Below are 25,000 nucleotides of genomic sequence, written 5' to 3' on the forward strand. Positions count from 1 at the left end.
ATATGATAAATATTACTTTTATTCCTTTTCTTTTTATTTTATTACGCATTTATTTGCGAGGATGCCGTTTCGCGCGGATTCTATCCTCTTCTCTCTCTCTCTCTCTCTCTCTCTCTCTCTCTCATATGTTAATTAGCTTTTCGGGATGCGAAACACTTCAGTTATCGGACGGCAGAATCCCCGATGAATTGGGTACGAATTCTCTCTCTCTCTCTCTCTCTCTCTCTCTCTCTCTCCATAAGCTTTCTAGCTGACTTTTCTCTCTTAGTTCTCATGCCAATTTACATGAGACCTATCGGTTATGACACTCCCAGCACTAACGCGACGACCAAAGGCTCCATTCCTCCTCTGAATCCAGTCGCGCCCCTTTTGGCACCTCGTGGATGATCGACTGCGGTGGGCAGCAACTCGGTCGCATATGATGGGCATGGGGCAAGCTGAGTTGCTTAGAACCGAATATATCTTGAACCACTCCCTATAAGGAGAAAAGTGTATTCATATACATGTATATCTATATATATTTTTTATTATTTATTTATTTCTTTATTTATATATACTCGACCCTTTTCACTTTAGAGAAATGGGGTTTGTTTTATATATATATAATAGATATATATATATATATATATATTATATATATAGTTATATATATATATATCTATATATTGTACGTTTTGTATATATATATATCCATATATATATATATATATATATGGTATGTATATGTATGTACAAGTGTATCTGTATGTAGGTTATGTATGTATGTATGTACACATCTAATTTACCCTATGGTAAGAATAAAAAAAATGAAATGTCATCCACAAAGACGTATCTAAACCCAAGGAGGTGAAACGGTGAAATAATAATAATAATAAAATCACCAAAAAAAAAAAAAAAAAAAAAAAAAAAAAAAAACAAGCAAGCCAAAAAAGCACCTCCTTTTTTTTGTTTTTTTTTGTTTTTTTTTTTTTTTTTTTTGTCGTCGTCGTCGTCGTCGTCGTCGTAAGACGATTAAAATGACCTGTGTCAGCAGCAGCCGACTGGACTGACTGACTGAACTGCGTCTCCACTGATGTTTCTACATTTTTTTTTTTTTTTTGTTCGCGCGGGTGTGCTTACTCAACGTACGTACGTTCGGTGCCCGCGTGGATATCGCCAGATGATCGTCACTCGTAACTCGACTGACATCCGATGATTTAGTTATGTGTAGGGGTTTAGTGCCGTCAGTGCACGTCATGCGGTGCACTGCAGGCATTACTGAAGGTTCTTTGCAGCGTCCCGTTTTTTGGGTTTTGGGCCCCTAGTAGCAACCCCTTCATTTCATTCTTATTATTATTATTATTATTATTATATTATTATTATTATTATTATTATTATTATTATTATTATTATTTGTTGGTTTGTGTCATTTGTTCGTATGTTCCATCAAGATGTATTATTATTATTATTATTATTATTATTATTATTATTATTATTATTATTATTATTATTATTATTATTATTATTATTATTTGTTGGTTTGTGTCATTTGTTCGTATGTTCCATCAAGATATAATTATTATTATTATTATTTCTTGGTTTATGTCAGTTGTTCTTATGTCTCATCAAGATGTATTATTATTATTATTATTATTATTATTATTATTATTATTATTATTTAAATATGATCTATATTCACATATACCCTTCAAAATCCGCGGGCAAAGCAATGCCTGCCCCACGATCACCTGTCAACCAGCGAGTAGTAGTCTACCACGAGTCGACCTAAGCTATCGAAGCTGTACTTCTGACGCGGAAAAGAGAGAGAGAGAGAGAGAGAGAGAGAGATTGAGAGAGAGAGAGAGATGATAGAGATGAGAGAAATGAATACCCCCGAATTCATCGCATGTGGCTTACATGTGCTCGACAATGTGGAATCACCGAATGTGCAAAAAACGCGCGTTTGAAAGATTTTATTTATTTGTTTTATTTGTATTTATTTATTTATTCATTAATTACTTTTGGGCGTGAAAGGGTGTGATAATGGCTTACAATAATGGTGCGGCCATTATGCGCTTTTATGGGGATGGTAAAGGTGTATGTATATTTGTATGTATAATGTATATATGTATATAAGTCTGTCTTTCTATATGTGTATATATGTGTATACATATATGTGTTTATATAAATATGTTATTTAAATGCATAAATACATGCACTATATATATGTGTGAGTATATATGTAAACATATATATGTGTTTATATGTTTTTATATGCATATATATATATATATATATATATATATATGTGTGTAATGTTTATAGCAATATAATAGATATATTACTATATATTATATATATATATGTTGTCTGCTTGGTGAAAGTAAGATTTCCTGGTTAAGTTCGCCCTGTATATTCTGTGAAAAAGATTAATTTTCACCCAATCTTGGCCTCAAGCAGGTGCCATTTCAGGACAGGTCAGTCAGAATCTGCTGGAGAAAGGGACCTCGTTGATTGTAGTAACTTACGCCCATTCATAAATTCAGTATGGCATGTGAGAATATCAGTTATTCTATTTTAGCGATGGTTTTCAAATGATTGACTACGGATTTCCACACACACTTGCCAACAAGAAGATTTGGATTCTTTGCAATCTCCACATTTTTTTTTTAAATCTCATAAAAGCCAGATGTTGTCTGTATTAATTGGCCCTTCTGTATCATTCCCAAATTATTAAGAGGTACAGGAATGGATCAAGGAGACAAATAGGCTCTGGTACAATCGTGTGTTCTTAAAAGAGAGGGCTGCAGGTTGTCTACAAAAAACTCTCTCTCTCTCTCTCTCTCTCTCTCTCTCTCTCTCTCTCTCTCTCTCTCTCTCTCTCTCTCTCTTGGCCGAATGATTCTATTCAGAGAGTATTGAGATACAGGAATGAACCAAGATCAAGCGTAAACGCCCACCCATACAAATCATGTCTGGAACTCTCTCTCTCTCTCTCTCTCTCTCTCTCTCTCTCTCTCTCTCGCACTGCCACCACGCTCCCCCAAACGGAGGATTATATGGACCTCGAGACGGATCGATTCGACTGGTGTTACAGATGCCAAGGTCAGTAATGGCACCAGAGAGGTCGCAGTGTCCTACTACTACTACTCCCTGGGCCTGGGATATAGGGGACGCCGAAGAGGTGCGTCACCTCGCCCCACACGCGTTCATCATGTGTCATAATATCAGTTGATGGAACAACTTTCCTGGCGTATACTGGGGGCGTTAGGTACTACGCTGGTAGTAATTATTGCGTAGTGATGTCTTTATATACATATATATATATTATATATATATATATATATATATATATATATATATATATGTATAATAATAATTATATAGATTTTATATTTATATGTGTGGGTGTTTTATGTATGTAATATATGTGTATATATATATATATATATATATATATATAATATATATATATATATATATATATATATAATATTATGAATAACTTGACCACGAAGTATATAAAACGTGATGCCTGAGTAAAGGGTCGTGTTTTGACCGAAAGTTCTTGGCTTTCTCGCCTTTAATTTTTTTCTCCGTAATATATATATATATATATATATATATATATATATATATATATATATATATATATATATATATATATATATATATATTTATAATATGTATATAATATTTATATAGATATATTTATATGTGTGGGTGTTTTATGTATGTATATATGTATATCTATATATATATATATATATATATATATATATATATATATATATATATATGAATAACTTGACCACGAAGTATATAAAACGTGATGCCTGAGTAAAGGGTCGTGTTTGACCGAAAGTTCTTGGCTTTCTCGCCTTTAATTTTTTCCTCCGTAATATATATATATATAGATATATATATAAATCTGTGACGGTACTTCTTTCTTTCTTTGCACAGATCTAAGGTAACGTGCGCCGTGGAGGCTGTACTTTGGGGAATTAGACTTATATAAATTTTTCTTACCTTGCTGAAAGCTCATGATATTAATTTAGCAAAAAGGGTTATCGTTTTGGATGAGAAATGAAGATTGATATGTTTCTTTGCATTAAGTTTATTCTTCGCTGGGATACTTATAAAGTTTTTCCACCTTTTGAGTTACTGGGCTTTTGGACTGATAAAACTTAATTGGCACTTGTTGCAATTACGAGTCTATAGGCACGAGGGAAATTTACTGAGTTATTGATTGTCACTTTCACTGTCTTTGATTGCTTCGCACACCACACTTTTGCACTTGTTCTTCTTCTGGGGATTCTTCTGTCCTTCTCTGTTTCACGGCCATGCCACTGCAGTTCTCCCCTCAGGCTCCCCGGTTGTTCTCTCTCTTGGCTTCTCTGTTCCCCTTTTTTCTCTGCTCCCTTTTCTCCCTGCTCTCTCTCTGTCTCGCCTTTTTGTTCAGTTGAAATCTCCTTAGCCCCACCTTTGGATTTTTGGATTTTGACTGGGTGTGGCATTTTCTGAAAGACTTCTTGTGCCTTAGTGGCTGCAAACATTATACAAGACCGCCTTCCTGTCAGGTCTTCTACAGTAATTCGTAGGCTTTGAATTTGTATACGCCTCCTTCTTCATGTCCTGGCTTCTTAGGGGCGTATCCCTTAGTAACCTCATAGGTCATTCGTTGATACTTCTTTTGGGCTGTCTTATGACCAAGACTCATGGCTTTTGATTCGTCGAAGTCCTTAGGTCTATCTCGAGAGGGTGGAGCACTTAAGAGTTCGGCACTCCCCTCCTTTGGACAACGGGTCATAGAATTCCTTTTTTAACGTATGCCAGATGGCTCTCTCTGACCTGTTCACGAAGGGAACGCCGATTAGTCATAGGCGCTAATGAGAGTAGTTTCCAATTTCTCGAAGGTGCCTGGGCGATATCCCTCGTCGACTATAATCTCTTGTTGGTCACTAATCGCTGGTACGGACAGAGGCTTTTTGGGGGAGATGAAAACCAGATGTCTAATGGCTAAAAGCCTAATGTTTGGAGTAACAAAATCCCTTCACTAAGAAAAATCATTATCGTATTATTCCCTTTCCCTTTCTTCCTTATTATCCGTTTCGTGCCCTTTTCTTAAGTATTATTAAGTTATTGTCTTTTGGAATAACGACACTGTGCCACACTATTACAGTCTCGGCCCGCTACCTCGCTGACTTCCGACAGCGTTATCTAAGCTGAAGCAAATATTATACCTACAATGAGGACTCCTAACTTATGCTTCTTGAAATCATATTGAAACTTTGACTCAAAAACATCAAAAGTGAATGTAAACATGAGCAAATCCTTGATTAAGTAACATTAAGGGCAACAATCAAAATTGAATGTAAACATGAATAAATTCTTGAGTAAGTAACATTCAGAGAAACATAAAAACTGAATATGAATATGAACAAGTACTTGATTAAGTAATATTAAAAGAATCATCAAACTGAATTCAAATATGAGTAAATCACATTAAGAAACATGAAACTGAATGCAAACAAAATAAATCACCAACAGAAAACTGAAAGTTAAACATACATAAGCCCTTAAGTCATAAGTTATATAAATGCATGGTAGAAGCAAAAAATAATGGTAACTATCCAAGTTTACAGTACATGATTGGTTCAGTCCTCAGTCCTATTCTATCTAGGTGGATATCGTCTTTCTTTATGGAAAAATAAATTTCGTTCTTTGTTGACGACACTTGATGGCTTCTTGTTTGCTGCGAACTGCTGCTTGGAGACAAGTCCTGGGAGAAAATATCCTTGTGTATTTGTATGCAATAACAAGGTGTGTCCTGACTTCCTACTGAGATTGTATTGTGTTTATGCAAAATTTCATTGGACATTCTTACTGTAATTTCTGAGTAACTGTGTACATTAAACAATATAACTTCACTGCTTGATACTAAAACAAAATTGGCAACTCGTTAAAGGACCGGTTAGTGGTTAATACTTGTAGGTTTCTTCTACTGTGATAACAATTAGTAAGCTTTCACCAATCAATATCTTGTTAGTAAGTTTTCAACAACTACTATCTTGTTAATGAGTCTTCATCAATTAACTTCTTGTTAGTGAGTCTTCATCAATTAATATCTTATTAGTAAGTTTTTTCATCAATCAACATCTAATGGATTGAACAAAGTAAGTGTATTAATTACCCCTTCAAAATTATAATCATTTCTGAAACGAATTGTCTTATCTTAAAATCTCTTAATATCTATCTTAACCCGTCTTATTTATTCTTTTACTTCTAAGAATGTCTTATGGAACGATTAAACTTAATATACGTCTTAAAATTCTTATACTACGCATTGAACCGTTTCTTACATACCCAAATAATTCCCTTCAAGTCAAAATAAATTTGAAGTTAAGTGCACTTAACCAAAAAAAAATTGCTACAAACCGACTAATTAAAGTAAGAATTGTACAATAAAAGATTATTCCTAAGTCGACCGATGAAGGTAAACTTAGCAATAACGAAATCAAATAAATACATGGGAATAATTGGATGAATTAATGGGTTTGTTCTTCTGTTTCACTGAAAAGTGACTCTTCTATTTCTTAGGTTATATCTAGTTCCTTCTTCTGGAATTTCTTCTGACGTCTCTGTCATTTCGGATTCTTCAACTTCTTTGGTTCTCTTGACCTTGTCCTTGTTTATCCAAAATTCTTCTTCTTCTAATGATTCAGCATATGTGGAAGCATTTGGTTATTCATTTTCTTAACCTTTATCTTAGTTTCTTGTACGTCTACGACCTTGTATGGTCCTGTGAATTTTGTGGCTAACTTATAATTATACCACTTTTCTTACTTCCTTCTTAATATAGACTTCATCCCCTTTCTTGTGTCTACAGGCCTTAATACCTTTTTGATGCTTCTCTATCATATTCTGCTGGGCTTCTTCTAAATTCTTGTGCAATTGCTTGTGGATTACTTTAAAGTTCCCGATTCTTATCTTCATGATATCTTCAGAGTAGTTTGGCTGTATTGGCTGATTCAGCCATGCATAAGGTAATCTGGGTTCATATCCCATCAAAGCTTTTATGGGAGTTGCTCGAGTACTCGTATGATGCCTTGCATTTAATGATAATTGGACTAAAGGTAAATTGACGTCCCAGTCAGGATCCTGTCCTACTGTGTGACGTAATACGTCTAAAACCTTCCTGTTATTCCTTTCTACTAAGCCATTGCTAGCTGGGTGATACGGCTGTATCGCTACCTTTTTCTACCTTAAAGGCGTTTACAAATTTCTTGAACTAACGAGTTGTTGAACTCGGTCCCATTATCAGAAATAATGAGCTGTGGGGCAGAATATCTGCAAAATATCTTATCAAAGAGAGCGGTTGCACATTCCTTGGCACTTTTACTAGTTAGTGGTACCAACTCTGTATATCTCGTGAGCGCGTCGATACATACTAGTATATTCTTATTCCCTTTACTCGTGGTATGGAGATTAGTGATAGATCAATAGATACTCTTTCGAAAGGAGTCTGTGGGATAGGATATTTCCCTAGTGGTACTTCCTTGTCTGTTCTTCCCTTGTAGCTGTTGCATGTATTGCAGCTCTTCACATAATTACTAACATCCTTGTGAATTCCCTTCCAATGGAAAGTTCTCTGGATTAGTCTAATTGTCTCATCCCTTCCTGGGTGAGCTCTCATGTCATCGTCGTGCATTAGCTCAATGACCTTTTTTCTTAGACTCTTAGGTACTAACCTTTTGTGCAGTACACCTAGAAATTGACCAAATGGATCATATTCGTGACACATCCAAATTAATACGCCATCTATGTCCGTTAGTGCATCTGTGGGACATCCAACCTTCCTACCTAGTTCGGTTAATTCTTGTTGGCTGTGTTTTCTTTCGTTTCTAACGTATTTAAACAGTTCCCTTATATCTTCATCTCTTTCTTGTTCCTTTATGAAATTTTGCCGGGAAAGCTCCTCTGTATAATGCATGGTGAGTACATTTACGTCATTGCACATTGTTTCATTCTTTTCTTCTTCTTGACTTATCATATTTATACTATCACCTTGTGATACATATCTTGATAATGCATCTGCTACCTTATTCGTCTTCCCAGGGACATATTTCACTTCTATGTCATAATCTTGGGCTGTCATGAACCAACGGGCTCTTCGTCCGAGTAGGGTTTTCTTTAACATTTCTACTGCAGCTGAATGATCCGTGAACACGGTTATCTTGTAACCAAAAATGATATATCTGAAATGCTTTAAAGCGTCTATTTATAGCTAGAGACTCGAGGTCTGTTACTGAGTAGTTCACTTCTGAGGGCCTTTAATTTCCTACTGTAATAAGCTATGGCATTATACTTGTTATCTTGTCTTTGCATTAAACATGCTCCTATACCAATGTGGCTTGCGTCCGTGGCTAAAAAGAATTCTTTGCCAAAGTCTGGAAAGCTAAGTACTGGGGGATGTGTTAATCTTTCTTTCAATTCATCAAAAGCTTCTTGCTGCTTGTCTGTCCATGTAAATGATACGTGTTCCTTTAAAAGTTCAGTTAGTGGAGCTGATATGACTGCAAAGTTCCCTATGAACTTGCGGTAAAAACCTGCTAAACCTAAGAATGACTTTACGTCCTTCTTGCACTGAGTGTAGATATTCCTTAATTGACTTAATCTTTAGTCGTTTACTTCTACGCCGCTTTTCACTTAGTGTATGACCAAGGTAGTCTATTTTCCTTTTAAGGAAGTTACACTTCTTTAGTTTAAGCTTCAGGTTGGCTTTTCTTAATCTCTTTAGGACTTCTCTGACTAAGTTCCCTATGTTCCTCTATAGTATCTGTTGCTATTACCAAATCATCTATGTAACAGTGTACGTCCTTGCCTAGTAAATCGCCCAAAATTTTATCCATTAATCTTACAAAAGTTACCGGACTTGACTTTAGACCAAAGGGCATTCTACATACTGGTATCTGCCGTTACTAGTGGAAAAAAGCAGTCAAAGGTTTACTTTCTTCGTCTAGAGGATTTGCAAGAATCCCCTGCAATAAATCTATTGTGGTGAAATAGTATCTCTTGGACCCTATAGTGGCGATAAGATCTCGCATTGACGGCATTGGATAAGGATCATTTTTCAGTAATTTGGTTCAATTTTCTGAAATCCACAAACTATTCTATAAGTTTTTTTGTCCCTTTTAGGAACTAGCAAAAGTGGAAAAGACCATGGGGATTTAGATGGTTCTATTATTCCTTGCCTATTCATTCTTTGTACTTCTCTTTCAATGATTTCCTTCTGGGAATGTGCTACTCTATAAGCTGGTATGTAAATTGGCTTTGTGTTTGATGGAATGTCTATCTTGTGCGTTATTTCGCGTGTATTTCCCAAGGTGTCGCCGTCAAGAGCGACTATATCCTTATATTCGCACAATAAGTCTATGAATTCTTCTCTAACATGGTTTTCCTTAATGTCCTTTAAATGAAATCCTATCTTAGCTCTTCTCAGTTTTATGTCCTGGGCATAATTTTCATTTCCTTTACTGATCGCGGCTACTGTTTCCCTTTCTACAACTCGGATAGGTATGGAGTATACTTCTGCTAGGCCTATCTCTACCTGGTGTTAATTTAACCTTTCCTCCTCTGTTATTCGTATCTGTAATGCTATTTTGCTCTGTCTGCACGTTCATGTAACCTAGAAGAATAATGTATTCCATTTACTTGCGACTTTTCAGTAAGCGTGAGAATTTCCTTCCCTTCAAAAATTGGATTTACCGTACATTCTACCCAAGTACTTTCTCTGGGTTTAAGTCTAATTCCCTTTCTAACTTTAAATAAGTGCATTGATTTGATTCTAAGAGGTTAATGATCTGTTGTGAACTCGTGATGCATTCTGGATATCTTCCTTCCGTCTTATCCTTCTTTAAGATACCTTTCATCGTGGGATTCTCTTGAGTCTGGGTTCTTTAATTGACTTGCATATTGGTATTCTAGAAATCTCACGACCGTTGTAATCACTAGTTGTTCTCTTGGGGCATCATGCTTATCCCTTGTCTAGCCATAGTTGGATAACCTATCAGCAAATGAGCAAAAGCTAATTGTATATCTCTGGCTACCAGAACATTTTCTCTTAGAGCAATTCTTCCTAGCCTAAATGGAAAATCTAACTGTCCAATTACGTGAATATCATTACCCTGGACGTCTGTAATTCTACATCTACCGCTGGATTCAAACTTAAGTGAGAAAAATACAATCGATACACCTTTTCTGACATTATATTCTTAGGACTTCCTGTATCAAAGAATGTAACAATAGGTTTCTCTAGACCGACATGTGCGGGAAATAATGGTCTATAATTATATTCATTCCCTACATCAACTTTGCTAAACCTGTGTAGCTGGGCTTAGGCCTTGACATTCCGGACGTTCTCCCTCGTTATAGAGGAAGATTCTTGTACCAGTAAGCAGAAAATTTCCCATTGCGTCGTCTGACCTTGGCTGAACTGATTGATACCCTATGCTTGCTGTTTGATTAGCATATCTATTTGGGACGGAATCTCCATTTCCTCTAGGTGGGGGAGATTGACTTTGGTTTCTACCTCTGCCTCTCGACTGAGATCTACCTCTAGGAGCTGAAACAAATTTTATTTCTGCATTCTGCGATCACTATGTCCTGTTTTCTTATGGAAAGGACAGAAGGCTATCCCTCGGCAGTCACTGGCATAATGTCCTTTCTTCTGACAGTTATAACACGTGACTGTCGATCCTCCTCTTGAGAAGATTTACCTGGCATCTTATTCTGATTTCTAGATGGTGTCCTAGATCTATTTGGACCTCTTTCTTTTTGTCCTAAAGCGACTAAAGGTCTGTATATAGGATTCCCTTCAGGTCTTCTACCTAGGATTTTTGTTTCCTCCTCTTCAATCTCTGCTACATCATCGGATGTCTCCCACTTACGAGTCATCCTTGCAATAACTTCCGTAGGCAGGCTTCCAATCATTATTGCTAGTCTAAATATTTTTTTAACATGACTCATTAGCATTTTTTGCTTGCCTCCTTCTACCTCTATCCAACCTGTGGATTCATGAAGTTACCCCATTCATTCATATTTTTGTTATAACAACTGAGAGCTAAACTCTTGATAACGTCTTTCGTCTAACTTAAATTGACGCACTATCCTTGCCAAGCTAGTAACTGGATCTCTTTCACCAACTGTGGAATAAACCTTCCTAAAATACCGTTTCAGTTCTTCCCAATTCTTAAGATCTCGGTAAGTCTCGGAGTGGACGTAGCGTTCTAAGTCTCCTCCGGCTTCCAAATCAGATAACTCTTGGCTTCAATAAGCTTTTCTCTATCTGTCCCCGTTATGCTATCTAGGCGTGTCTCCACTTGCTCTATCCAGTTTCTCTAAGTTACAAGCTAACTGACCATCCTTTTTTCTTCCGCAAAATTTAGCTATGTGATTAATCACATGTCCCATTGTGTTCCCATTACTGCTGCGCTCGAATTCGCGGACTGTGTACCTTCCGGCATGGTTAATTTCCTTGTTTGACTTCTCGTGAGCACAGGCGTTCTTACGTTCTGATAAGGTGATCGGTCTCCCTTTGACCATCGACTCGTTAATGGAAATTTTCTTAAGTACTGAGTATCATTAAAAGTATCAAAGTTATGACAGTAATATCCCAAAAGAAAATGATAATAACAATAAATTGTTTTTACTAAAGTATTCGATCACCATAAAAAATAAAAGAATTTTCCCAGAAATATTCTCAGTCTTACGTACCGGTAAGCGATTCTTAAACACAACAAAACCCTTTTAACAGTACTGGTAAAACAAACGATACTGAACTGACCGTAAAGTGTACGCTAACGAGAGACCTCCCGTGAATTACCCTTGTTATCCTAAACAAACAAATAAAAAACAAAAAACAGTAAACATTCATTCGACGTAACGAATAAAAGTAAAGCAAATACTAAAACAAAAAAAACAAAACAAAGTACAAGAAATCGCAAAACAACCAAAATCACAAAAAATAACATAAAATGACACAATCAAAATTAGAAATTAAAATTTTAAAGTTATTGGTTAGTAAATACAAATGTTCGGGAAAAGGTCTTAGTAGCTGATTAGTTATAATTAGTAAACTAAAGAAATATCGTAGTTTCGTTGCCAAAAAAAGGTTCAGAGTGAAATCTTTTAATCTTGAAATACCAGAAATTGTCTAACTGAAATGTTAATCGCGTAATTTTATTTTTCAATAAAGTTTGATGTTATGTAAGTGTGAGGATATTATTTTGGACTTAACTTCTTTCGTCGTCTTCGACTCCCGGGTTTACGTCTGACGGAGCTTGCGTTCGCCTACCAGCGCGTGAATGATGCGTTGTTACGTCTGCGGGAAGGGGACTTCTCTCTCTCTCTCTCGATTGCGTTGACTGATGCGTTTTCGGAATTGTTGTTCTTTCCTCTTGATATATTCTTTTATGCGTTCGACATCTTGTTCTTCTAGTGGAACGACTGTTCTTGTTCTTCAGAGTGGAGTTTTACTTTCGCAAAGTGTGGTGGCTTTTTTTGGAGCGCTTTTTATTTTGGTTACAAACTCGGTAACTGTCCTTGTATTTGGGGAAGCACTGTAACTGTCTTGGGGTAGAACTTTCTTTTTCGAGTGGCGTGAATTGGATTGAAATCTCTTATGCCGACACTAAACTTTTGATTCCGTTTCGCAGCCGCTGTCTTTAACTGTCATTCGTGTCTTCGTATCACGTCGCTAATCACCATTTCTTTGCTGTGTCTTTTGTCTCTTCCTATCCTATCGACATCAATTAATCTTGTCCACTATATCAATCTTTATTCCTCATCGTATCCCATCGCTCTGCCACCAATAAATCTGTGACGGTACTTACTTTCTTTGCACAGATCTAAGGTAACGTGCGCCGTGGAGGCTGTACTTTGGGGAATTAGACTTATATAAATTTTTCTTACCTTAGCTGAAAGCTCATGATATTAATTTAGCAAAAGGGTTATCGTTTTGGATGAGAAATGAAGATTGATATGTTTCTTTGCATTAAGTTTATTCTTCGCTGGGATCTTTATAAAGTTTTTTTTGTTTTCCCACCTTTTGAGTTACTGGGCTTTTGGACTGATAAAACACTTAATTGGCACTTGTTGCAATTACGAGTCTATAGGCACGAGGGAATTTACTGAGTATTGATTGTCACTTTCACTGTCTTTGATTGCTTCGCACACCACACTTTTGCACTTGTTCTTCTTCTGGGGATTCTTCTGTCTTTCTCTGTTTCACGGCCATGCCACTGTTCAGTTCTCCCCTCAGGCTCCCCGGTTGTTCTCTCTCTTGGCTTCTCTGTTCCCCTTTTTTTCTTTTTTCTGCTCCCCTTTTCTCCCTGCTCTCTCTCTGTCTCGCCTTTTTTGTTCAGTTGAAATCTCCTTAGCCCACCTTTCCTTTGGATTTTTGGATTTGACTGGGTGTGGCATTTTCTGAAAGACTTCTTGTGCCTTAGTGGCTGCAAACATTATACAAGACCGCCTTCCTGTCAGGTCTTCTACAGTAATTCGTAGGCTTTGAATTTGTATACGCCTCCTTCTTCATGTCCTGCTTCTTAGGGGCGTATCCCTTAGTAACCTCATAGGTCATTCGTTGATACTTCTTTTGGGCTGTCTTATGACCAAGACTCATGGCTTTTGATTCGTCGAAGTCCTTAGGTCTATCTCGAGAGGGTGGAGCACTTAAGAGTTCGGCACTACCCCTCCTTTGGACAACGGGTCATAGAATTCCTTTTTTAACGTATGCCAGATGGCTCTCTCTGACCTGTTCACGAAGGGAACGCCGATTAGTCATAGGCGCTAATTGAGAGTAGTTTCCAATTTCTCGCAAGGTGCCTGGCGATATCCCTCCGTCGACTATAATCTCTTGTTGGTCACTAATCGCTGGTACGGACAGAGGCTTTTTGGGGGAGATGAAAACCAGATGTCTAATGGCTAAAAGCCTAATGTTTGGTAGTAACAAAATCCCTTCACTAAGAAAAACTCATTATCGTATTATTCCCTTTCCCGCCCTTTCTTCCTTATTATCCGTTTTCGTGCCTTTTTCTTAAGTATTATTAAGTTATTGTCTTTTGGAATAACGACACTGTGCCACACTATACATATATATATATATATATATATATATATATATATATATAGATATTACGGAGAGAGACAGAGACAGAGAGTGAGAGAGAGAGAGAGAGAGATTATACCACAAAGAGCAGACAGGAACGTGTATGTAAGAGACAGGGAGAGAGGGAGTTGAGAGATGAAGAATGAGAGAGAGAGAGCGAGGCGTCGAGGAGAGGAGAGAAAGATAGGGATTATACCACAGAGAGCAGACACGAACGTGTATGTGAGAGAGAAAGAGAGATTATCCACAAAGAAGAGACTGCAATGTGTATCAGAGAGAGAGAGAGAGAGAGAGAGAGAGAGAGAGAGAGAGAGAGATCCTACCACGAAGAAGAGACAGGATCGTCTGAAGGTGGGACATTCGCGCGGGTATCAGCCTGAGCATCGTTTGAAAAAATGCCCGTTGAAACTCACTTTTAAACAATAAAAAAAAAAAAAAATCTGTAAATCTTCCTCGAAGCAGAGAATCGAATCTTAAAAAAATACACCACGAGTAACGAAAAAGGTGAAACATTTCTGCAATTGGAGCATTTCGTGTTTGTCCAGCATTTTATTTAAGAAGAACGAAAGATTGCGCATCTTCTCGAATACCAAATTTCCTGGTATATCTTGTCGGAGCATCGAGACGTCACGTAGAAACGATGATAGTAGTAGTAGTAGTAGTAGGGATAGGCCTCGGCAACAGCGGCTCCCCATTGCACGTACTGGCCAAAGGCCTCTGCTTCATGTTACGCAGAAGAAGAAGAAGAAGAAGAAGAAGAAGAAGAAGAAGAAGAGGACATAAATACAGGCGTATATGCGCCCTCCTATACGGGACCTCAAGACTCCTGGAATCCTAAGGATTAAAAGAACCGTCATTTTCGAGTTTTTATATATATTTTTTGTCCCTTTTATCCGGCTACCTGACGCAAGGTGACGCAACTCTCGCGTTCCATATACCACGAAACCACACCCCACAGGTATGTTAAGTGGCGCATCGTTGTTAAGACACCCGGCGGCGGCGGTGGTGGGAAGAGAAAAAAAAAAGAAAAAAAAAAATGAAAGAGCATATAACAGAACCGGTTATATTAGATAATTTGCAGGAGGTTCCTATACCGGCTCTACGGCGAAGTGCTGGAGTACAGGGGACGGGGTTAGGTGTGTGTTGGGTGGGTAGGGGGGGTTGGAGGGGGGGGGAGGGGGGGGGAGGGTGGTGGCGTTGGTGGCATTTGGATGTCACAGGGATTATACAGTCTGACACACACACACACAGACAGACGGACAGACCAAGAGATTCCGGAATGAATGGCTGAAACCACCTTCGTCCAAGACTGTGAGCATTCCATCCCCTGGTCGCAAGCACAGGTGTGCCCCGTAGGGGGGTATAACCCCGTAGGAGGTATTTTAGGGTCTTTGCAGCGTCCCTTCCTTGGGCCCCTGGCTGCAACCTCTTTCATTCCCTTTACTGTGCCTCCGTTCGTATTCTCGTTCTTCCGTCTGACTTTCCACCCTCTCTAACGATAATTGATTCGTGGTGCAACTATTTTCAAACCTCCTTCCTATCAATGTTCATTTCAATGACCTCACAGGTCCCAGCGCTTGGTCTGTAGGCCGAAAACTCTATATTCTATTGTATATCCACTTCCTTCTCATCTCTGGTCTTGTATTGTATATATTTCCGATAACGCGATTCACAAGACTGTGAAAAACAAAAACAAAAAACAGTCAATCCCATGTTTGCATATAGCTACTTATATACGGGATGTTCAAAGCATGAACGTTTTCGTGTGTTTTACCTGTCATTTCCTCAAAAACGTTTTTTTTTTTCTTTTTACCCCTTTCCCCATTTCCCCCCACGCTGTGTTTTATTCCAGACGATGCTTTCTTAAGTGTTTTCACTCTCCACACAGCGAATTTTCAAAACGAGTTTTTTTTTTTGTATATTTCCTTCTTCTCCGCTGCGAGTAAGAAACGGAGTTGATTTCAAGGTCAAGGACTCTGGAACGTTTTTTCTCTCAGATTTTTTCTGTTTCGAAACGTTTACCTTGGAAGTGTCTCGACTCCGTCACTTGTGATACAGTCATTTTTGAAGGTGTATGGCCGCTCCAGAAGAAGAAGAAGAAGAATAACAAGAAGAAGAAGAAGAAGAAGAAGAAGAAGAAGATGAAGGAGGATTAGGAGAAGAGGAGGAGGAGAAGAAGACGAAGAAGAAGAAGCAGAAGGATTAGGAGAAGAAGGCGAAGAAGAAGAAGAAGAAGAAAAAGAAGAAGAAGACGAAGAAGAGGAAGAAAAAGACGAAGAAGAGGAAGAAGAAGAAGAAGAAGAAGAAGAAGAAGAAGAGGTAGAAGAATAAGAAGTACTAATGAGAAGAAGAAGAAGAAGAAGAATCAGGAGAAGAAGAAGAAGAAGAAGAATCAGGAGAAGAAGAAGAAGAAGATGAGGAGGAGGAAGAAGAAGTAGAAGCAGAAGAAGAAGACGAAGAAGAAGATGGAGAAGAAGTAGAGAAGGAGAAGAAGAAGAAGAAGAAGAAGGATTAGGAGAAGAAGAAGAAGAATTAGGGGAAGAAGAAGAAAGATTAGGAGAAGAAGAAGAGGAAGAAGAGAAGGAGAAGAAGACGAAGAAGAAGAGAAGTAGACGAAGAAGAAGAGGAAGAAGAAGAAGAGAAGGAGAAGAAGTAGAGGAGGAAGAGAAGGAGAAGTAGAAGAAGAAGAGAAGGAGAAGGAGAAGGAGAAGAAGAAGAAGAGGAAAAGAGGAGTAAAACGTATAGAAGTAATGACATGAAAATGAAGATTGAACGAAAAATATTTCTAGACAGACCGTATAAGTGTAGCGATATAGCCGAGAATTTTTTTTTTTCTAAAAGAAAGCCTGCTTCCGTAATAGAGACCCTGTGCATTATTCTGCGGGGGTTAGCACTTCCCTACCCTCGTCGAGGTAAGAAGCTCTCTCTCTCTCTCTCTCTCTCTCTCTCTCTCATGATATCTTTAGCCATCTCGTTAAAGAATTCTTTTGAGAAATAGAGGTTCTTTGGCAGGTGATAAGACGGGATAGGGGTAGGGACGGATTAGTATGAGCGTATCATCTCACGCCTCAGGTGCAGTGCTTTCTGCCTTTTAGTGAGCATCCGTTGCACTGGCCACTTCCAACCTATTTGGCTGTCCAGCTTCTTTGTCTGTCTGATTAATAATAATAATAATAATAATAATAAGTATATACTCTTCCTCAATAAAGAAATGGATGGGTATAGTCAGTGGGGATAGTAGGGGTATAATCCTACACGTCCTTCCTTCCAACTTAGGGATTCCTACGACGCCCCCTCTATACCTCTAAACCCACAGAGGTGTCGGGAGGAGTCAACCCAGACGCCTCTTCGTCCGTCCGTCCGTCCCTCCGCGGGACATTCCACCGGCTCCAGGAATGCCATTGCATCGCTGGAATGCAGTGGGGATGCTGGTAATCACGCCGGCCATCTCGGCACGTCGCGGCTCGTATATGGCTAAACCGAATATCTCTCGGACGCAAATCTTCCATTAGCCAATATCGCCTCGGCAGTGAAGTTCGGTTTTGGAACATTTTTCCAAGTGCCCGGGTCGCAACCTCATCCCCGGCCCCCCCTCTCTCTCTCCTGATCCTCCCTCCACCCTCCCTCCCTCCCTCCCTCTTGCGTCTGCAGCCCAAACGTGGTCAATAGTTTATCGGTCTGGAGAGATTAGGCTGAAAGAACAGACAAGGCTGGTGCAGAAAGAGGTGTGTTTTCGTGTGTGTGTACGTGTGTGTGTGTGTGTGTGTGTGCGCACGTCCGTGGAGACGAAATCGAAAGGAGTCGTCTGTAGGATGGTTCTGTGAAGTCCTGTCGGATTTCTCCCCAGATAATGTCCTTCCTGGTGAGTTTTTATTCATTCATTTTTCCTTTCGTTTTGAAATTGCGTCTTGAGCGATTATACCTAAGGGGAAAATAAAACGTCTCCCTGTATTTCGCGTAAGAAAATGGCATGCCTTGATACGTTTCCTTCCATTAAGTTCTTCCGGGTTATATACGTATTACGAATTAGATTTCGCTGGACTTATTCCTTGCGTATTACAAATTGAACGTTGCTGAAATAAGAGATATTTTCCGTGTTTCATCAGTGGTCTCTCGTCGAGGATAATCTGGAAACTCAAAAATTTCAAGCTGAGATGCAGTGCGTAACTATTCTCCTTGTATTGTGATGACTTAATGGCGTTTTTATCTGTTTATTGATTATTTTGTTGGTTTTCCTTTTATAACTGATGTCTTCTTTCCGTATTTCCTTCTGCCTCCCTCCTGGTACTCCTTTCAAATCAACACCGTATTCTCTGGTAGCTTGAATTTCGAGTTATGGCCTCTGTGGTGGCTTGTTCCTTATGAATAGGGTTCATCTTCTGGATGATGATTATAATAGTAAAAATAATTGAGTTATGTTACTTCTAACACATGCTCACCATAATCTGGTGGCTTTTTCCATACGAATAGAGTTCATCTCCTGAATAATAATAATAATAATAATGATAATAATAATAATAATAATAATAATAATAATAACCAAGTTCTGTTACTTCTAACGCAGGCACACCATATTCTTTTGAAGCTTAAAGAACTTCAAGTCATTGGCATAACAATAATAATAATAATAATAATAATAATAATAATAATGATATCTCGTCAGATTTCCGTCCGCACTGCATCAATCTTGGATTCCACCGTGATAATTTGCATCATATAAGAATAGTCATACTCCAGACTCACTGGAAGTGCCCATCCAAAGAGACTGTTTGATCAGTGGCACTGGGCAGCCTCCAATCCGCACGTAACCCACACTCCAGACAAAGTAATTGCTCAATCTAGGCGTGTAGGGGAATCACTTCCCAGGACCGCAGTTTGATACTCGAAGTGAACCTCGGGGATACTTCCCGATCACGAGGCTGATAAAGGATAATTTACAGGTGGTCCTGAGTTCGATTCTCGGGCATTCCGTTGAAGGGTTAGAGATGTGCGTATTTCTGGTGATGAGAAGTTCACTCTCGACGTGGTTCGGAAGTCACGTATAAAGCCGTTGGTGGTCCCGTTGCTGAATAACCACTGGTGGTTCCATGCAACGTGAAAACGCCATACAAACGAGAGATGCCTTATCTCTTGGTGCAGAATTTTGTATAGAAACAAATAGTTGTTATTCCATCGACGCTGAGGTTCGATTCTCAACGAGCCATGATGTCAATGCTAGATGATGTCAGAAAAAAAATGTGACATCTCTTCCATATTGTTTGCTGCAGAAATGTTGGATAAAAACAGCCAGTATATTCGCAGAGACTCGTGAGAAGTCCTGATGTTAATTGCAGACCGCTATACACTGCGAGATTCTTCCCTGATCATTTTTTTATTTTAATTTATTCTCATTTTTATTTATTTATTTATTCAGTTATTTATTTATTTATTTTTGTCATCAATGATTCCATACCAGTTCTTCGACTTCTCAAATTGCGCTACACGTGCCTTGCCTTTCTTTTTTTTTAATCTCTCTCTCTCTCTCTCTCTCTCTCTCTCTCTCTCTCTCTCTCTCTCCCCGTTGGTCACAGATGCCCGAGTCTCCTTGGGCGCGTCTCCTTATGACCCGAAGTAGCAGACTGAAGAGCGGTAAGCAACAGACGCCCCCCCCCCCCCCCCCCCAACAAACAAAAAACAGTGACAACAGCAGCAGCCATGCAGGTGCATCTGAAGAATAAGATAAATAAAAAAAGGTAATGGGTGTTGGTTGGGGGTAGGTTGGGGGGGGGGGGGTCTTGGTGATGCGGCCTTACCATTTGGGGGGTTGGGGAGGGGGTGGGGGTAGGGGGAGAGAGTTATACAATCTCCAGCAAAACACAAATGCATGCAGCAACAGGGATGCGCTCAATGGGGGGTGTGGCGTCTCATCATCTTTCTCTCTCTCTCTCTCTCTCTCTCTCAAAGTTCATCATTATTTATACAGGTTTGGCGTCAAGTGCTTCGCATTCTTCCGTGCAGGACAATGGGTGATCCCCCCCCCCCCCCCCTCTCTCTCTCTCTCTCTCCTCGAATGAATGGCGGATTGCGGACACCTGAAAGTCATCTGATAGTAAACGAGTGTGTCCGTTGGATATGATACGTCCCTGCCTCCTCCTCCACCTCCTCCCCCCTCCTCTCCCCCCCTCTCCACCCCTACCCTTTTACCTTCATCGAATATCCTCCTCCTCCTCTCCTTCCTCCTCGCCCCACTTCCTACTACTTCGTCCCAGCCCCTGGAATGCTGAAAGACTGGAAGGGGACCTATGAGGAGGAGGAGGAGGAGGAGGGTTGGTCGGTCGGTCGGTCGGGGCGTGGGGAAGGGGTTATTCTTGACAGGGGAGGGGATTTGTTGTGGGGGGGGGGGGTCTGTGTCGTAGAAGGAGAGGCTGATTTGTGGCGTAGTGTTGTTCAGAATTTATTTCATCCTTTTTTTTTTTTTTTTTTTTTCAAACTCTGATTAGAGGGAGGTGAGACGGAGGGCAGACTGGCTATAGATTATACGCAGGGGAGCAAGGGGGGCGGGAAGGCGGCCCATTCTTCAAAGGGCGCGTCATTGATTCGGACTACATGGCGGTGCTCTCAGGTAACAGGTAACAGGCAGGGCGGTCCTCACCTGGGTGAATACATTAAAAATGAATCGGAAATGAACTTGTGATTTCACTTTGTGAACAATTTGATGAACTGAAAGGTATGAAATCAGCGATATTTGAATGGTTCTATACCAGGTTGGTGAAGAAAGTGGAGATATAATAAAGGCCTATGTAAGGCCTCTTCAGATGCTGTTTTAAGGGCCTGAAATGTCAACATAGCCCTCTTTTGACTTTAGACAGGATTTTTTTATTTCATTATTATTATTATTATTATTATTATTATTATTATTATTATTATTATTATTATTATTCAGTAGCTGAAACCTGTTCATATGAAACAAGCACACCCAAGGGGGCCACTGACTTGGAATTCTTGAAGCTTCCAAACAACAAAATCGTATCGAAATGCCAGAAGAATAGCATCAGGGGGTAGTTATGCATTGCATTTTTCTCTCGAACTTCTTCTGAAGAAGTTGCAGTTGCGCGGCGGCAGCGGCATCCTCCTCTGGGAGGAGGCTGTCTGTTCCACAGTCCGACGGTGTGAGGGATAAGGAACCTCTGGAACTCTCTGGAGGACCTCTGGAACTCTAGAGGACCTCTGGAACTCTCTGGAGGACCTCTGGAACTCTAGAGGACCTCTGGAACTCTGGAGGACCTCTGGAACTCTGGCGAACCTCTGGAACTCTCTGGAGGACCTCTGGAACTCTGGAGGACCTCTGGAACTCTGGAGGAACTCTGGAGAACTTCTGGAACTCTGGAGGACCTCTAGACCTCTAGACCTCTGGAACTCTGGAGGAACTCTGGAGAACCTCTGGAACTCTGGAGGATCTCTGGACCTCTGAAACTCTGGAGGAACTCTGGAACTCTGGAGGACCTCTGGAACTCTGGAGAACTCTCGGACCTCTGAACTCTGGAGGGAACCTTCTGGAACCCTCTGGAGGACCTCTGGAACTCTGGAAGAAACTCTGGACTCGACAGGGACCGCTGGAACTCTGTTTAGAGAACTCTGGAACGGACTCTGAATATCTCGGAGGACTCTGGACTCTTGGAGGAAACTCTGGCTGAGGAACCTCTCTGGGAGAACTCTGGAACTCTGGAGGACCTCTGGACCTCTGAAACTCTGGAGGACCAAATCTGGGAGGACTCTGGAACTCTGGCGGAGGACTCTGGGGGACTCTGGAACTCTGGAGGACTCTGGAATCTGGAGGAGGCCTCTGAACTCTGGACGGAGACTCTGGAGGACCTCTGGAACTCTGGATTAACTCTGGAACTCTGGGGGACTTCTGGAACTCTGGAGGACCTCTGGAACTCTGGAGGACCTCTGGAACTCTGGCGAACCTCTGGAACTCTGGAGGACCTCTGGAACTCTGGAATTCTGGAGGACCCCTGGAACTCTGGAGGACCTCTGGAACTCTGGATTAACTCTGGAACTCTGGAGGAGAAGTTCGTGATAAGTCACATGTCTAGCAAGGAGAAGAGAGAATAAGATATACATATATAATATATATATATATATATATATATATATATATATATATATATATATATATATATAAAATTTTTAAACGACTTTGATAGTCTGACCCCTAACTACAGGAAGCAGTAATTTTGGTAATTCGCTTCGGTCGCTGTTGTGTTGTTACCTCCCCCAGTGAGCTATTATAGTGTTTTCGTTATGGTTTGTGTGTGTGTGTGGGTGTTAGTGCGTTTGTGTAGTATTTGCTTCAGTTTTTCAGTTCTTGTTATTTTGAGTGAGCGCAGGTTTTTGGTGTGGTTTACGTGTCTGCTCGTTAGTAATTTGACGTTAGAGGAAGTTAAGTGAGGATTCTTGCGAGTTTTTGCATCGAAATGTTTGAATTAAATGCAATGACCTTCTTATAGAGCAGAATTATTGGCATCTGAATTAACATAAACACATCACAGACATGTACACACACACACACATACACACACACACACGCACACACACACATATATAAATATATGCCTAAAAAAATCACAGTAGATGCAAAAGTCTTCATTATATAAGCGAATACCACAGGAAAATACTAGGCAGAAATCCGTATCGAGCGCTTTCACCTTTTATCGAGGCAGTTGAGTTATTTTACTTTTTTATTTTTATTTTATTATTATTATTTTATTATTGTTAATTTTTTTGTGCGTGTGCCTCGAAAATGCCTCAAGAAAAGGCGAAAGCACTCTGTACAGATTTCTGCCTATTATATCTTCCCTGTGGCATTAGGTATGTACACTCTTATATATACATTATGAAGAAGCAGCTACAAATATATACATTGCAAATATCACAGTGGCTTACCTTACCTTACAGACCTTACAGCTCGTCCGGGTTGCCCCAGGTCCCTCAGTGTGAGGCACCTCTAATGTCTACCAGAGAATTGCTAATGCATCTTCCGGTATATTTTGCATCTTCCAATCTTGGATGGTCTGGGATGCAGCTTAGATATTTGTCGAGCTTATTCTTAAACGCATCTACGCTCACTCCTGATATGTTTCTCAGATGAGCTGGCAACACTGCATCAAATGGGGAACATGGCATTGTCTGGTGTTATTATTATTATTAATTTTATTATTAATGCAGAAGATGAATCCTACTCGTGTGGAACAACCCTGCAGGGGACATAGACTTGAAATTCAAGTTTCTAGAAAATGTGGCGTCCATTAGAGAGAAGTAAGAGCTGATGATGGGGAATACAGAAAGAAGAGATACCACTTCTTAAAAAAGAAGAAAACAGATTAACTTGGCCCTTTCTGAGTTCAAATTTTGAATGGGAAAATTTAGCCTTCTGGAAGCCATTCGTGTTCCAAATTTTGTGGAAAATTTTAGCCTTCTGGAACAGATTATCGTTCCAAATTATGTGGAAAATTTTAGCCTTCTGGAACAGATTATCGTTCCAAATTATGTAGAAAATTTTAGCCTTCTGGAACACATTCTTCTTCCAGATTTTGTGGAAAATTTTAGCCTTCTGGAACACATTCTCATTCCATATTTTGTGGGAAAATTTACGTAGCCTTCTGGAACCCATTCTCGTTCCAAATTTTGTTGAAAAATTTAGCCTTCTGGAACCCATTCTTGTTACAAATTTTATGGAAAAATTTATCCTTCTGGAACATATTCTTGTGGAAGAATTTAGCCTACTGGAACTTATTCCAGTTTAAAAATTTGTTGAATAATTTAGCCTTCTGGAACCCATTCTTGTTCCAAATTTTTGAAAGAATTTAGCTCTCCTGAAGAGCAATATTTAGGTTTTTTTGTTTATTTTCTTTCAAGATACTGTCTCCTGGAACCCCATTCTAGGCTCATTTTTGAAGCTACTCCCATAATCTGCCACCTTGAGAGACAGCAGCCCCCGGGTTCCAGCACGCGTAGCAAAGAGCCAACAAGCTTGTTAGAATGGTTAGATATGGGAATACTTGTCTTAAAAAATGAACTGCACAATGTGATGACAACTCTTTAAGGTACTTACTTCGTGGACACTTCACTACTCACTCTACAGTATAGGCTGGCGATAAATCCCTTATTAACCCTTTGGTGACTTTGCGTTGCCACCAACTTGCTCTATAAGTGGTGTCCAATTTGGCCAGTCTGACAACTAAGACTAAAAATGATAGAGAATGAAGCAGATTCATTGAGTGATTGTGTGGCCATGGGAAAATTATTGCTGCGCTTCTTCTCTTCGCCCTCAGATCTTAAAAATTACTAGGGCTAGAGGGCTGCAAATTGGTATGTTGATCAACCACCCGCCACTCATCGAACATACCAAATTGCAGCCGTCTAGCCTGAGTAGTTTTGATTTTGTTTGAGGTCAAAGTTAGCCAAGATCATGCATCTGGCACCACTATAGGTGCCAACAGCACAGGCCATGAAAGTTTCACAGACTGCTGTATCATGGGCCGTGGCTGAAAAGTAAATTCTGCACTTTTAATATCTTGTTGAAAGAATTGGGTATGCTAACCTCCACAATGCTTTTTCACTTATTCCAAGGTGGGAATAAACACAGCCCAGGCCTGAAGCAGATTGAGAGAGAGAGAGAGAGAGAGAGAGAGAGAGAGAGAGAGAATAGGACAGGAAAGGAATGAGAGAAGGGTATGTATGGCATAAACCAGGAAGAAGGCCGTTAACAGTATGTGATGTGGTTACTGCAAACTACGACTGTAATCATCTTGCCATACCTAACCTAACCTAGCCTAGGGAGACCTAGGCTATACTCAACGTTCTAAATCC

The sequence above is a fragment of the Macrobrachium nipponense genome, chromosome 25 (assembly GCF_015104395.2).
Source record: "Macrobrachium nipponense isolate FS-2020 chromosome 25, ASM1510439v2, whole genome shotgun sequence".
Classification (NCBI taxonomy): Eukaryota; Metazoa; Arthropoda; class Malacostraca; order Decapoda; family Palaemonidae; genus Macrobrachium; species Macrobrachium nipponense.